Genomic DNA, 17524 nt, shown 5'->3' on the forward strand with positions numbered 1-17524 from the left:
CTCTGTGCCCCCGAGGGTCCTGAGACCACACGGTCCCGCGAGGGTTCCACCCCCCGCTTAGCCACTGCAGCGACGTCCCTCAGCGGAGCCGACTTCTAAAAGGTCCGATTTTGTGCTCCGCGGCTCTAGCACTTGCCAGAAGCGGCCGACGGAGGCCCCCTCCCCCGCCGTCTATACTCCCGAATATCGCCTCGGATTCACTTCTCCGCATGTCCTACCTTCCAGAAAGTGGTTGCTTCTCTTTTCAGAGAGTTGTTGCTATTATTTTCTTCGATCTTCTGTTGAGTTCGTAAGTGTTCAGAATGGTTTGATCCCTATTCAGCTGAATTCCTGAGACCAGATGTAATCCAGATCTCCTACTCCTCTGCCATTTTGCTCCGCCCCTCAAGCCAAATCCTTCTTTTGGTCACACTTAGTCTTTTATTGGCAACTTCAAAAGCTACTTATCACGTTTACACATTTTTTCTTCCTTTTCTTCTATTAACATTTTCTCAGCATGTCTCCACCTTCTCCCAGGCACTGGTAACCATAGACTTTGTCATAATTAAAAATATTGACACTTCCCAAATGTGAATATATGAGAAACGTAATCAGATAAGTAAAGCCTTTTTACAGTACCATTTATCTCCTGTGGAAAAGATACATTGGGTCACAGTTCCTATGGGCCTCTTGTGTTTGCTCATGGCTTGCAAGCAAGCCCTACCTACTTTTTGTTCTGGGCTACCTCTTCAAGGGTGTGTCTGTACTGAACAGTATTGGAAGATGGAGAGTGCTTCCTGTGGAGCCAAGGGTAAGCATGCTTACTGACCACTCTAAACTATTCAGATTCCCTAAGCTCTGAGTTCTTCCACAAAGAAACTATGTGCAGGTGTCCATAGGTTGGTCCATGTTGTTCTTGTGGGCAAAGAGAACATGTGCATTGTGCTGATACTGTTGCTGTGCCATGTTAATAAAGTCCTTCGTCTCTGACCCAGGAGTCTCTTGTCTTCTGATGGCGTCCTTGAAATTGGGACTGACTAATTAGTTCAAAAGGAGAATACAATCTCAGACCATTTGTAGGCCTTGGCAAAATACAGTATTTCTTTTTTTCTCCATGTATCAGTGATTTACAATGAAATGAGAGAGGGAGGAAACATTAAAATTATTTAGGAACATTTTCAAACTATTTATTTTCAATTCTGTTTGAAGGACATACTTGTGTCTGCTTGGTGATACACTGAAGTGAGCAAACCAACCAGGATTATTTAATGAGCTGCTAATTTACACTTTTTCTTCACAACATTTATATACTCTCAGAGCCTTAAATATTTTTTCTAGCATGACTATATTTCTAGAAATAACTTGGCAGTAGAATTTCTAAATACCCATTAACATTCATCACTAAATACACACCCTCTACACTCTGTGAATCTAATGTATTCATGGCTTTTACCTGTTTTATCACTTCCCCCAACAATTTACTTTGGAATTCTCATCTCCATCACTGCTACCACTATTCTTTTTGTTCTGGCTAGAACTCTAGGATTTATACTTGAGCCTTAATATTTTAGGTAAGTGAATACAGTAACTAGTAAATCCAACATTCCCATTATCCAGGTGAGGAGTTAACTAGGGCCAGTATTAAGGTTGCTTATGCAAAGTTGCAGGAAATTTGCCAGAAGTACTTTTACTTTAACTTAAAATGTTCACCCTTAGTTCAATTCTTTTCACATTGCAACACTTTCTCTGCCTTCAGAAGTTGCCAAGTCATTTCCATATTTGTGAGAATTTTGATAAACGTGAGAATTCCCTCTTAAATTCGTTTCTTTTTCCTTGTGCTTGTATTGATGACCAAGGAATGCCATTACTTATTAATTTGTGTTATAATTTTTTTATTATTAGAAGTTGATGCAAAAAAATTAGAACACCCATTTTTAAGGCTAAACTTTGTTCATGGGAGAGAGAACACAGATTGTCTCTACCCTGAGTCATTGTTCTATCTTTTTGACATAAAACGTAACTCCAGGATCTTCTGATCTGCTTTGCAAAACTCTGTATGATCACGTTTCTTTCTCTGGATGACCCTCACCTGTGTGGTGACTTTCTGATCTTCTTCTTTCAGCATAAATCACTGAGAGGTTTTCAGGTCTTCATGCTCTTCAAGGGTTGAGCTCACATTCCTCTGGCCAACACCTGGGTGGTCTCAGGCAGTGGCATCTTGCTGAGGACCTACTGCCCCCAAGAAACTCCCTTCTTGATCCTCAGTGGTGACCAGTGAGGAAGACCAGCACCAACTCAGGGATGATGCTCACCTGCAGTTCCTTACATGTTGACTGAAAACATTTTATTGATGGGAGCAGGTAGCCTTCCTAGTCGTTTATGCTCAGTTGTTGAATGTCTGTTCATTTCAGGAGTTCTTATCAACACCAGCTGACATTGTGGCTGTGGAAAGTCTCTTTCTTTCTTCCTTTCCTTCCTTTCTTCCTTTCTTTCTTTCTTTCTTTCTTTCTTTCTTTCTTTCTTTCTCTTCTTCTTTCTTTCTTTCTTCTCTCTCTCTCTCTCTCTCTCTCTGTCTCTATATCTGTCTCCTACTGTTGATTTACTGGAACACAGGATAGATCAAGCATATCTGCCAATATCTTTCTCTGACAGTAGGACCTAACTTTGAGAACTTAAATCAATATAATTCACTGTCCTTATGTTAAGCAATTCTGGGGTAACCATACATTCATGCTCCTGTGATAAACTATTCTGGGATGAAAGCTACTTCCTGACTTTGGGCTGAACACTCATGTGATCAGGCAAACATAGTGTAACTATCTGCTCCAGAAGATACTACAACTGGAAGATAAGAATGTGAAGGAACTTTAAGTAGCTCACTTATCAAGACTAATCCTCTACTTATCAATACTCATTTTAAGACCCCCCACCTTGCTATGTCCACCAACCCAAAGTTGTAATCGCAAACTCTCTGAAATTCCAACTGATTTTTCACCTTAGATATCAGCTTTTAAATCACTCAGCCTAAGCCCTACATATTTATACTGTATCTTCCTATTTTTTCCCCTTCTGAGATACTCCTAAGACTGTCAAGATGCTCCTCTCCATTTCAGCAGTAAGTTGAAAAATTTGGTTTTGCTTTGTCAACAGCATTTATGGCAACCTTTTTAGGGAGTCAATAGCGAACACATTTCCTAGGCTTTTCACTTGGGATCATCTTTCTTAACCATGCTGCTGGGATTAACGTTCTTGGCTTTAGCTTCTTCTCTTGGGTGTCAGGGTTTTGTTTTCTTGCTGCCATTCTAGATGAATGAACAAATACTTTCACCTTTCACACACTTGCTGCCATTCTGATGGAGGTCCTTGTAAGACCTCTCTTGGATAGCTGAAATTATCTTGTGTGCATCCTACTCACCAGAGTGCCCCTGGCATAGTCCACTGGATGTACACCTTCCTGAGCTCTGACAAATGTGATTGTTCACTCAGAAAATCCAGTAACTCCAGATTGCCGGCTTGTTTACAGATGGATGTTTCTTTCAGGCACTTGACTTCTGCCTAATTATGCCCTGCCTTCCATTCCAGGTTATGCTTGCAGACACTCTGGCATGGTACAGTGTCTGGGACACAGTAAATATTGGTAAATGCTTGTTGAACCAGTAAATTGTAAGAGGCCTATTTCAAATGCATGTTATGGGAATCTGTTCCAGAGTTTTCAAACCTGATGAGGCCTCTCTTGTACTTCCCTGTAGCTGACGAAGGACTCTTTGTATCACAGTAGTGTGGGCCTTTGTCTCGTTCTGCAGGACTTCTGACTCTCAGCAACTTGAGGAGAAATAAGTTGTGTTTGAGTCAGTCTTTTAGAAGAACCCATCTCAGTGGTGCTACCAAGAAGGAAACCAGAAATTAGTTGTTGAATAAAAAGGGGGGAGGGTATTATAAAATGTATACTTTTCCCCCACAGCAATTCTTATTACCATGTTTCTGATTAACTTATGATTTCCAGTGATTACTAGTCTAGTGGTAGATGTAACTTTATTATATCTTAAAAAATAATTTTTGTTCTTTATGCATCGATTTTCCCCTTTACCTGTTTAATATGTATTCTAATCCTTTCTTATACTCCTAAGGCCTATGCTTTCATAATTTCTTTGTTGTATGAAACCTATCAAGTCCCAAGATGTTTTTTGACTGCTTATAAAAGTAGTGTTTCAAACACTTCAAAATATAAATATTCACACCCACGAAAGTGACATTTTGCAAAAATATGCATGATTATATGTCATTACTGAAGTATTAAAAACTCACTACGTTTTGGTCAGTCTGATCCTTAAAATTTCAGAAGAAATATATTCTTTTCAGAAGAAATACTCTTCTGTCAACACTATTTTATGGATCCCTTTAGATTTTAAAATATAAAGAGAAACTGAAAGTAAATGTCAGTTTTAATTAACTATAATCAACAAGATTATTTTGAGATACTTCACATTTGAGAAGTGGATTGTTTTGACACGGGGTGCTGTTGCAGTGATTGGTTGGCACAAAATGGATATCCTGTTGCTCTTGAATATCAGTACCATGAGTGCTGGCCGCACCAGACTTTCCCTTCTTGCTAGGAATGTCAAAGTTGGTGTGAAAGATGTAGAGTAAACTAACCTACACTCCCATTCTTCAAAATATACATTTATTTATTTATTTATTTATGCACATCAGCCTGTGTTACTTGAGCCTGCGCTGTTACTGGAATAGACAGTTTTAACAGCTTCGTGTCATCCCTGACATTATGATTATGCCATTTCATTGATATATAGCAGCCAATGGCTTCTTTCTGTGGGGTGACAAGAGATTGGGATTTCCTAATTTGCCTTGTGACTGATGTCACTTTCATGCAAGGGTGCTCTTTGAAGTCAGTCTTTTTACTGGTTCTCACCAATTTTGCCTGGTCTCTCTGGCAGGCAAGCTTGCAAAGGGTTTATCTTACTGCTGTCATTGACCTCCAAACCTCTCCTTAAGTGCTTACCACTAAATCCTCCATTGTTTCAAGAGTGCCCTTGCACCTCAAATTCCCCACACTCTGTTTTGAATACTGGGAGTTCCCATAGGGAGAGCCTTGGGCTTTCTTGAGCTCGTGGACTGCCTCTCCTCCAGTGGGCCACCATGTTGGGTACTGGGTGAAGGTAATGGAGTCTTGCTCTGTTGGCTTGTCTTGCATGGAATCTCTGTCTTCAGGATGAGCTGGAGCAAGGCCTGTCAGGACCCCAGTATCCTTGGCTTGCTCTCGTTGGAACAGAACTTCTACTCCACGTGTGGGGATTGGGTGGAGTAAGGAAACTCCAAACTCTCAGCCACAGTTACAGAGAATAGTCTTTGAGCCTCAGGGTTGGAGGAGATGTGGAATGCTGGTGGCCCGTCCCTCTTGCTGGCATACCGTATCCTCTGATAATGGGGCTGAGCAGAGAGGGATCCCATGTTATCAGCCCTCCCCCTGGGTGTTGTCCTCTGTCAAGCTGAGCTGAGAGAGGCGAAGATAGGGAGCAGTCCTGGCTCAGGTGCAACCAGCTTTTGCTGTTCTTACTGATTTAGCAGATTTTTTTAAACAAAGGTCCCCTCCTTTCCCTTTCTTTTTAAGATTTTATTTATTATTTGAGAGAGAGAGGATGAGAGATAGAGAGCACGAGAGGGAAGAGGGTCAGAGGGAGAAGCAGACACCCCGCTGAGCAGGGAGCCCGATGTGGGACTCGATCCCGGGACTCCAGGATCATGACCTGAGCCGAAGGCAGTCGCTTAACCAACTGAGCCACCCAGGTACCCCCCTCATTTCCGGTATACCTTTAGGACAATTTCCAGATGTTAAACGGTTTTTTTTTTTTTAATAATTTCCACCAATTATGGCTGTTTCATGAGGAGCAGATCCACTGGCTCCTGGTGCCATCTTTCTGAACGTGGGACTTCCTCTCATTCCTTCAACTTACGGCTACTTGGTCTTCGGTGAAATCTCACGGAAGCTTCGATATGAGTAAGTCTGTTCCTCAGATGGCGGGATGAATATTTCTAATTAAGGAGAGAGCTCAAAGAAAAATCAAATTCAAGGCGTTGAACAGAATTTATTGTTTAGTTGGTAAGAATAAAAACACATCAATGTTTTGTAGCTGGCAACCACCATAAAGTGCCTATCTTAATATATCAGTGTTAATGATGACATAATGTACCCCAGGGAGGGATAGCAGCAAATGAATGATTAACTTACCACTTGGGGCCTTTTTTTCTTTTAAAGATTTTATTTATTTGACAGAGGGATGGAGGGAGCACAAGCAGGGGGTTGGGCAGAGGGAGAGGGAAGGGATAAGCAGACTCCATGCTGAGCACAGAGTCCAGCACAGGGCTCCAGCCCATGACCCTGAGATCACGACCTGAACAAAGTCAGACATTTAACCGATGGAGCCACCCAGGCGCCTTGAGCTTTCTTTTCACCAGCACTGAAAGACTAATGAAACAGAAGTGGCAGCCTTCTTGTAAGCCTTGTTCTGTGTCCGTGGCTGATTATCAGCTCACAGTGGCTGAGAACAATGGCCGAACAGACTCCTTCCGTGAAACAGGTATCAGGACAGCTCTGAGTACTCAGGACCCATCTGCCAGCATTAAAATTGATTCATTAATTTGATCAGTTTTGTTTCTCCCCAGCCTATAAGACAGCTAGACTGGAGATCAGACTGGGTAAGCAGACCTTTCTCTGGGAAGGGCAAGGGGTCTGTGGCAGGTCTCACAGCTCTGAGGAAGGTGCAGGAATCACGTCAGAGGTTCCTTAGTTTCGGTCAGGACCCAAACTAAGATTCTTATTCTCGGCCGTTTAACCTAATGCTTCCCACAGTGTCTAATGCTGATTCCCTCAATAAGTTAGAAATCACTTTAATATCTTGAGATAGACATTGAATTTATCACTGAGATTTGGGGAGAGGTTCATCTCAGGCATCTCCAGTGTACGTGGGCTTTACAATCTATTGACAAGACAAGGTGCACCCCTCTATCACCCTCTTCCCCAACTTGGAATGCACTTGCTACTACTATCTAGCAAGAGCTGATTCCAAACACGAGGGAGGGAGGTACTGTTAAAAGTAAGCTTTTTCTGCTCACTTACAGAGACAACCATTATTTTAGAGTTATCATAATGAACCCTGTTAACTTAGTGGCCTAATCTATCCATGCTTCATTTAATTGAAGTGGGATAGGCACGGCGGGGAAGGACCTCCAGCTACACCAGGACCCGTAAGAATGTGCTAGAAGACCCGGTGAAGGGGGCCAGGATGGGGCCGGGGACACTGTGCTGCCAACAAAAATGGAAACCTAATTTTCATAGGTGGTGTGAAGACTCTCTTTTCAAATTTAATATCTGAATTCATTTATCTTAATTAATATACTCTATCTTCTGTGGTTTAGGGTCTTCCAGAGATATTCTTATGTGGTTCAACAACAGAGATCCCTCCCACACACACACTTCCTTCTCTCTTTGCATCATTTCTGGGTGATGACATTAACTTTTAAATCACAGTGAAAATACAACTTACCAATTGAGCTTAGCACTGGTAAAGTGTCTGGATTCTTCTCACTTACCAAGTAATTATTTCTTAATATCCCAATATTCTATATATCTCTGAAAGATTAATTTCCTCTAACTCACTTGCTGCCTTTCAGGGGAACACACCCACTTCATGGAACAAATTTTGCCCTCAGTAAAAAAATTGATAAAGGCCACCCTCAGGATTGTGCAGGTAAAAGGCCTAAGTGCAGCTTGGGCATAGTAGTTTTAGACATAGAATAGAAATGCTTTCAGATATCTTATTGCTATGTTTCCAGAAATCACATATATATCAATTTAAGGGATATTAAGAGAAATTCTTGCATTTTATTAAGAATGTTTTGATTCACTTTTAACATTTCAAATATCAAGAAAGGTAAATCACAGGGCACCTGGGTGGCTCAGTTGGTTAAGCATCTGCCTTCGGCTCAGGTCATGGTCCCAGGGTCCTGGGATCGAGCCCCGCATCGGGCTCCCTGCTCAGCAGGAAGCCTGCTTCTCCCTCTCCCACTCCCCCTGCTTGTGTTCCCTCTCTTTCTGTCAAATATATAAATGAAATCTTTAAAAAAAAAAAAGAAAGGAAAATCAGAAAGGGAAAGAAAACCTGACATCTCCATGTGTATATCATTTTTTTGTGGTGGGGATGTGTAAAACAATGAAAAATATTTAAAACAATAATTGATTATGCTTATTCTTTTACTATCGATTTTTGCTATATCTATATATATAAATTTTTTTTAAATGCCAAGCCTTTGGAAAATCTTAACTGCAAAAAAGATCCTACTTTTCTCTCTACTATTTACCTTCTGAGACAGCATTTGGATTCATGAAAGAAAATATTCATTTCAAAACGACTTCAAAGGTGAGAACCTTATTATTTTACACAGTAAAAGCCCAAAGAGATGGATTTCAGAGTTGGCTAATTCAGTGGCCACATATAACATCAGTCATTTGCGTATTTATAGTTACTGCCTTCCAGAAATATTAAATTTTACATATTCTTTTTTGGTAAGATTTATTTATTTATTTGAGAGAGAGTGCATGGCAGGGAGGAACAGAAGGAGAGGCAGAAACTTAAGCAAACTGCGTGCTGAGTGTGGAGCCCGAGACAGGGCTTGATCTCACGACACTGAGATCATGAAATCAAGAGTCAGATGCTTAACCAACTGCGCCACCCAGGTGCCCCAAATTTTACATATTCTTATGAACTTAATCTTATTATGTTTTATCTTTCCTATCAGAGAATATGGGATTAAGTATCCCTTTGTTTTAATGAGCATTTATTAGACAACTTATAAAAGTTTACTTTATAATAAGATTGTTAAATGGTTATATTTTTATTGACATTTTCTTGATTATAATCTGAACTCATATATTAAGGATATTATTTATTTTCCATTATTTTTTATTTTCCTTATTATGTCATCTGAACTCTTCGTATATTAGGGATATTTCTCCTCTGCCACATGCTACAAATATTTTTGTCATTTTATTCCTTGGTCATATTATTTCAAATTCACATGATATTGCATAAGAGTTTTATATTTTTATACACCTAAATTCATCGTTCTGTATTTTTTGGGTTTTGGCTTTTATTTCATTCTTAGAAAGTTCTTTTCCAAACAAAATTATACAATTATTGGAGTACAGTTTCTTTCCATAATTTTATATTTTCAATTAAATATATGTCATTAATTGATACAGGATTTATCTTCAAGTTAGGGTTCAGTCTTTTTTGTTGTTGTTGTGCTTTTCAAGAAGTTTGTAAGTAAACCATAACCATTCACTGAATAAACTAAACTTTTCTCAAGGCTTTGTGGTGCGCCTTCATTATCTGAGAAATCCATGCAGTTGTATACACACAGCCCTGTGTCCCTGGTTTTTCTTTCCCCTCAGGCTGCAGTTGGCAGTACATATGGTCACACACCTGTGAGGAGGAAGATGCCGCTGAAGAGTATGGCATCCCCTTGTGCACCGGGAGGTGGGCTGGACCACAGGAGGCCGGAAGGGGACAGTCTCTAGAGTCAGCCTAGTGGCTGACACACGTGTCTTATTATTCATGTTGCTTTAATTACCTTTGTCTTTTGTTGCTTTCCCCTGGGTTAGGCTAGTCTAGTAACTAAGTTGTTTTTCTTTTTAGAGTTTTATGGGAATTTGTTTTGGTTAACCATAAAAATTATCCCCTGCCTTCTCTGGATTTTGAAGTCAGGAAATACTATTTGCTTCTCAGGATACATTTCTTATTAAGTAATATAATGTTTACTTTATAAAATTATTATAACATTCCCTAAATGTATTTTTTTCTTAATATGCGATATTTCAAATTTAATAATGACTTGAGTTCTACGAGTTTATCTTTTTTTAAATTTTTTTATTGTTATGTTAATCACCATACATTACATCATTAGTTCTTGATGTAGTGATCCATGATTCATTGTTTGTGCATAACACCCAGTGCTCCACGCAGAACGTGCCCTCTTTAATACCCATCACCAGGCTAACCCATCCCCCCACCTCCCTCCCCTCTAGAACCCTGTTTGTTTCTCAGAGTCCATCGTCTCTCATGGTTCGTCTCCCCCTCCGACTTACTCCCCTTCATTCTTCCCCTCCTGCTATCTTCTTCTTCTTCTTTTTTCTTAACATATGTTGCATTATTTGTTTCAGAGGTACAGGTCTGCGACTCAACAGTCTTGCACAATTCACAGCGCTCACCATAGCACATACCCTCCCCAATGTCTATCACCCAGCCACCCCATCCCTCCCACCCCCCACCACTCCAGCAACCCTCTGTTTCCTGAGATTAAGAATTCCTCATATCAGTGAGGTCATATGATACATGTTTTTCTCTGATTGACTTATTTCACTCAGAGTAACACCCTCCAGTTCCATCCACACTATGAGTTTATCTTAAAGGAAACAACCAATATCCAATATTCACCGTTCATTCCTTTAAACAAAGTGTCCCCCAACTTACATTAACTCCCATGTGTTCAACCTGTAAGCAAATAGAACAGCTCTTTGCTGTGGGGTCCCAGTAACAAATATATCTCGAGGAATGTGTCTGGTGAAGAACAGAAGACTCTTCGAGGAAAAAAATTCTTCACAAGGCAAGAGAGAGGGTGACGTATTTTGTTTGAAGATGGTGGATCATCCGACGTGATGGGCACCTTGGAATGTGAGGTATCTTCCTCACACTGAGTCCTACAGGCAAGCAGGCTGTGTTTATGATGTTTAACCAGAGGGCCTATAAAACCCGTGAGAGCAGAACAGCAGTGCCCTGACCCCACCTTGCACACAGCCCCAGCAGCAGGTAGAAGGGCAGGATGCTCTGAAGTTTAGTGGGAAATGGGTGTCAGTGAGCACGGGGACACATAGGCAGATGAAGGGTATTTCAGCAGGTGGCGGCACACCGCCGCATCCGTGACGGGAAGAACAGCCTTGCTGCAGGAGCAGGTGCTCTCGCCTGGCTTCACATAACACATGGTGGGGACTGAAGGGAGAGAAGCTAACTGCAGGATGCTACTTGAGGCCAGATAGGTGCCTATGGGCACATAGAGGACACACCCGGGTACGCCCAGACATCTGGGGTGAGGGGAGCTTGGAAATGAAGTTGATTTCCAGTGATTTTAATTTTGGAGCTCCCGTGAGAGATGGACTGGACGTTAGCATCAATTGTCACCTACACTTTCCATCACAAGTTCTGAGGGGAAATGTGAGCCTAGAAGTTGACTGCAAGCCAAATCATCGGTCAGTAAGGTATTTGAAGATATGCATGGGATGAGACACTCTTCATGCGTCACTTCCAAGAAAAGTATTTAGTGTTCTCTTAGCAAACAAAAGGATGAAAAAACATTTGGAATTCCCAGGACCATTGAAAAGAAGGCCATGGATTATTGTTGTGCATTGAAATATAATGAATCAGATGATTTAGGCATTGGGTCTAAGAAGGTCTCCAAACAATCCAATAACATTAAACAGAGAGAGATAACTGTGATATCCTGAATTAAACACGGTTCCTCTTCCAGGTACAACAAACAGTGTAGACACCTTGCAGTTACAATCTAAAAAGGAAAGAAAACATTAGAAAAACTGAGTCCGTATGAGCAGCAAACTAAAGTGGGCACAGTTTTGAGCCAATGATGTATTTTAAGATACTAGGGACATTTTCCCTGGAGTTTACAAGTTTCCTGCAGAGAGTTCATGGGAAAAGAAATGATGGGGGTAGAACAGAACTTGAACCCCCCCCCCCGGAAAGTAGTTATGTAATTACAGGAATGTAACAAACTTACAAGTTTTTCTCTTTTAGAATTAAACAATGTACAAAATACAAAAGATATAAAAATGAATATGGAAATGGATATAAATATTATATTTGACAATACAAAGGCAAAAATAGCTGTCAGAAAATAAGAAGTATTTAACAAAAACTGAAATAATAACCAACTCAGACTGAGAGAGAAAGGCTAGGCATGGCATAACTGATTCGTTATCCTTGTGTTTTGTGGCAGGATCTCTATAAACATTGTCATAATGCGATAGATCTAAAATCATGGTATATGTTCATTACTGACTGTTGGGGAGACTTTGGGAAGAACTAAGTTGGAAACAATTTGAATTGTCTGCCTCGGGGTGGCAGCAAAGGGAGTAGAAGCCTGAGGGGCCTGTTCCCATATCACTTCTACATTGTCTTATTTTTCAGCATCTTAACAAAAATAAGGGAAAAATGGAAAGCTGTCAGTACAATCTATTCTCTACTCTCTTAATAATCTTGATTATCCAGAAATACCAATAAGGGAATAATTTTATATTAGCTCTGACCTTTGGGGGATGCAGCGAGCCAGTGACAAATGGAGACAGAAGGAAAACTCTAGCACCGGGGTGTCGGGGACCCTCTGCATGGGGACTGGGCACCTGTCCTGAGTCTGCCGCCAACCCGGTTAAGACCTGGGGACATCACTTCCCTTTCCTTAGCCTGCTTTATTCTTATTTGAAGACAACGTGGATGGATCTAGAGAGTATTATGTTAAATGAAATAAGCCAGTCAGAGACAAATACCATATGATCTGACTCATATGTGGAATTTAAGAAACAAAACAAATGAGCAAAGGGGAAAAAAGAGATAAACCAAGAAATAGACTCTTAACTGTAGAGAACACACTGATGGTCAGCAGAGGGGAGGTCGGTGAGGGATGGGGGAAACAGGTGATGGGGATGAAGGAGGCACCTGTCGCAATGAGCACCGGGTGATGGATGGAAGTGTTGAATCCCTGTATTTTACCCCTGTAACTAATATAACACTGTATGTTAACTAACTGTATTTTAAAGTAAAAAGATAATTAAAAAAAAAAAAAGACCAAGCACAAAGACTGGCAATCTAGAATGTGTCAAATGAACTCATCGGCGCTTTTCAGTCTCACTGTTCAGAAATGAGCCCAGGCTGAGTTGCACCCTGAAGCTCTCTTCTGTCCCAGGTTCATGCAGACCCAGCACTACTGCCTGGCATTACAACCCATAATAAAGAAAGAAAGAGAGAAAAAATTAAGAAAATAATCAAAGGGATTGAATGAGATTTGCGGTTTCCAAAATCATTTTACATACAGAAACACCTCTTCAAAAGGGAATCGTCAGTGGAACCCAGTGTGGAAAGTCTGCAGAAGGGAGGACAGAGAGACAAATTCTTGATGCTGTGTAATTGAAAATAACTGAATCCAGCTTCCTTCTGCTAATGAGATTGTGAGTTCAGTAAACCTCAGGGCTATTTATTGCCATTTCTACTACACACTCAAACCTTACAATCAAAGGTCATTATAAAATTTCATTTAGCACATGGCCTATTTGTTAAACAAATATTACATTTTTAATGGACAGTTATTTTCTTCTTGAAGATAATAAAAGGTTTTATAGAAATTACCATTCACTAGGGAAACAATGTTCAGATGCAGACTTTTTTTTCCCCTATAAGTGATTCAACTGCTGGAAAAATTAGCTCCACATTTTTTGGAGACATTTTAAGTAGGAACAGCTAAATGCACGGTGGGCGCCAAGCTTGACAATTGCCATTTAAAATTGCTTCTATGTTGTATTCATCTTCTGAAATATTTTTTCCCCTTAAAATTTAGATTGCTAACTCCATCTGTGAAGGCCATATTCACTTGACTTACTTAGCTGTAGAGACTATAATTCATCTCTGTACAGTGATGCTGAGCCTCACTTAGTAATAGCAGGTTAATGAGAAGGTGTGAAAATGATATCACACGCTAGCTCCAAAAGTTTGGAGGGGTGACGAGTAGTAACACGTTGTCATCAGTTTCATTGTTATACTGTAGAAAATAATCTCATCCAGTCATTCTTTTTTTTTTAACCAGTAAATAACACCAACTACTTTTAATACTTTTTCACACTATATGGACTCTGCTTTCACACATAAAGAAATGCTTTTGGTAGAATCTTAGTTACTGTGGCTGTGTGTTAAGCTACATATAATTAATACCATTTCACAAATAGACAATAAGTATGCTTCCTAGCTTGATGTACAATTTATCTGGAGCTATGTTTAAATTCCTATATAATATGCACAATATTGTCTTCACAACTCCAACCGTTGAGCGTCACGACCGCCGGGCTGAAAGCTGTTTTCTTCGGCAGTATTCAGGTGTTGCCTCTGTCCTTTGGCGGTTTCTCTGGAGTTCTTACCTGGGGTTTGATTCCTTTCTACAGGGTTTATCTAAATGGCAATCACAGGCCCTAAGGGATAGGATGAATTTCCTTACTGCACAGTGCTCATCGTCCAAAGACTCAGCGGTAATACCAGGTGGTTTCCCCGAGGGCTACCACCTTACAGTAGAGAACCTCTGACAGCCAGGGGTGGCGGAGAGAGAAAGATGGTCTACTCTCACCCTGATCTTGGTCTGAGATATGTGGGAAGTGAGGAGAACCTGATTCATCCATGGGGAATGCTTAATTGCGGACTTTTAGGAGTGGGTATTCTGCATAATTTCACCCCCTTGTCTCCCCTGCCCCAGGCAACACATATACCTAGTAGGTTCATTTTTGTTCCCCACATCAAATCCAAATTCAGGTGACTTTTCTTTGGATGAGCTGGACAGTATAATTCCATGCCAATTAGAGCCTTAGTACTCAACTAGAACCACTCACACTTTTAAAAGCGTGTCTCTCCTGGGCGGGGATGATGGAGACTCCAGCTTCAGGCTTTGTATCAGTCAGTCGCTGGGAGTCCTCATGCAGGTATGACCACTGAGTGCTAGGCGGAGAGCCTGCCGGCTGATTCTGAGACATGGGAGGGCAGATCCTTCCATGTCGTCTCCATGCAGTTGATTTGCCAACTGAATTATACAAACTGTTTATGGCATTTATTGGTTTTACTTTTCAATATGATGGAGATACCATGTTTTATACTTTTGCAGAAACATCAGTACTGTGTCCATATTTCAATAGTGTTACAGCTGATTTCTGTGTATATTTATCTGCTTATCACTTTCTGACATGTATTGCCCACCCCTTTCGATGTTTAAAGAGCATAGCTTCTTCTGTCTTCTTCCTACCTAATAATACATGTATCCTCTCCACGGCATGTTATAAACCACTTGGCAATATTCCCAGGAGAGCTATCAGCTGGGATGTTGGAAACAAATGGAGACAAGAATGAACCTGCCTGGTTAAAATATGCAACATGGGATTTATTGTAGATCAACAGTATAGACTAAAATGTAACAATATCATTTTTTATTTCGTTCCAAGCCAGGAGACATAACATTTGGGCCTGGGCTCAGAGTGGGTGAATTAGGTGGTACACTGGTGAGTGGTGAAATTAGGCTACCAGGAAAAGTCAGCATGGGGATGCATTTAAAGGTGACTTCTCTTGGCAAAAGTGTGTCTAATCCACATGGACTCTTAGACACACACAGGATGCCCTCCCAGATCGTGTGTGGACAATGTGAGCCCGGAGTGTGTACATGTGCCCACAAGCTGCCCCCAAGAGATGCAATCTCTCCACCCATGAGCGGAGATGTGTTGGACTGAGCCTGACCCCTTGTGTCTCTGGAGAAGGTTATGTCAGAGAGTGGGGAGATCTGAGGTGGGGAGATGTCAGTGCGGGTCCCCCACAGGGAGTGATGGGAGAGAACCCATCCCACTGACATCCTTCCTTCCTGGACCCATTCAGTCTAGCTTTGGGGACGCGGCACTATACATTAGCCATCAATGCGCTGTTCACCTTCATCCTGCTTAGAACGGTTGCGAGCAGTTTAAAATGGATGTGATGGGTATCATGGCCAGATGCACATTGTTACACCTCCTTTTTCTGAGGTGACGTTGGGAATGTCCCCCTAAGGATAACCCAGCATTCCTGGGTCTTGGTGCAAGGAGAAGACTCATATCTGGTATTGTATTCGGTCTCCACAGAGAAAACCCCGTTCCCTCCAGGATATACTCCACACGGCCCTGGAGGCTGGTTGGGCCTCCTGCAGGGATAATGCCATTCTGGGGACTCAGAGTTGGTTGGCCCTGGGGGACAGGTTGGCCCTCAGCACAGGAGCTTGCTGCACCCTAGTGAGAGGAGGCTGCATGGCTTCCATTGTTCCCGTCACGGCCACTCTGCTCATAAAGCCCCATGCCTTGTGCTGGGGGAGGGGGGAAGGGGGGGGCTGAGAAAAGAGGCCACATGACATCAGGGCTCCTTCCGCACTTCAGACCCACCAACCAAACTATTTCCCACCATCACTTAGTCCTCCGTGAAAGCTGACTACCTTGCCAACCAAACCGTGAGTATGTACTGCTCACGGTCAAGACCCCTCCTGTCCCTTCTTTTAAGATCCTCTTTTGCAGGACTGAGGGGTCATACAGGGTCTGCTATAAGCTGGCTTTAGCACTTGTCAGCAGCTCTAGGACCGCCCCATAAGGCCACAGGCTTGAAGTGGGAGAGACATCTCTGCAGGAGGCTTGTACCCTCCCTGGCTCTGCACCCACTCCTCAAACCTGACAGATTCTGAATCATTCATTGGGGGAACCAATATTGTCAAGTGTTCTATTTGCTACCCCTTGAATCTAAGATATCCATAAAGCACCCTCCCCCTTAATTTAGTAGTAGGAAGAATAAGGCAGAATCTATCATTTTTATATCAGATGAGATGTCTCAGCCCACTACAGACCATTCAACTGAAAACTTCATTGATGTTTCACCGGTGATGGGTCTCTGATTATTTAGAGTATCTTCTGTCTGTTTTACCCCCACTGTCCAGCAAACAAATCCTTATGAGGCCACTCAGGGCACTTGATATTCTCTGTCATCCTGGGCTGCTGAGCCCGAGGTCATCCGAGGGGTGGCCTGGCATGATGTTCTGTGGGAAATCCAGGTGGCCTACAGACTAGGACTAGAATGGGACATGGGATGGGGGAACTAAGAGTCTTGAGGAAAGACAATCCTGTGCAGACAGTTTCCATGCAGAGGGTGATGCTTTGATGTCCTAACCTGTGGGGATTTTGAAGAGCACATTTGCTAAGATATTTATAGGGACTGCACTCATCTGTTTGAGCAAAGCTACCCACCTGACATAGCCGTGGAAACTAAGGCTCCACGCTCATTTGCCATGATCTCCTTTCTAGGGCCCCTCCTGGCGCTCGTGGAAAGCCAAGACTGAGACCAGGGTAACCAGGAGAGATAGATGTGGGACAGTGAGCTGGGCAAGTGTGAAGGACCAAAGTAGGGGTTTCACTGGTGTGAGCAGAGGGGCCCAGCTCTCCCCGACTTCTGAGAAGTGTACAGAGTGGCCTCCAGGGGACCCATCCGATGGTGGCAGACACTCCATTCACTCCATTCACATCAGGATTGAGCGTTGCGCTCCAGGGGTGTGAGTTTCCGGTGCTCTTGGCTGGACGCTTGGGCTGAGCAGGTTTCTGGGGTGCTGGGCACGGAAGCAGGAAGCTGGGGTCAGGCTAGAGCTTCGTGAGTTCGCAGGG

This window comes from Eumetopias jubatus, unplaced genomic scaffold, assembly GCF_037043125.1.
Source record: "Eumetopias jubatus isolate StellerSeaLion01/CBP00866 unplaced genomic scaffold, mEumJub1_p1.0 scaffold_8, whole genome shotgun sequence".
Lineage (NCBI taxonomy): Eukaryota > Metazoa > Chordata > Mammalia > Carnivora > Otariidae > Eumetopias > Eumetopias jubatus.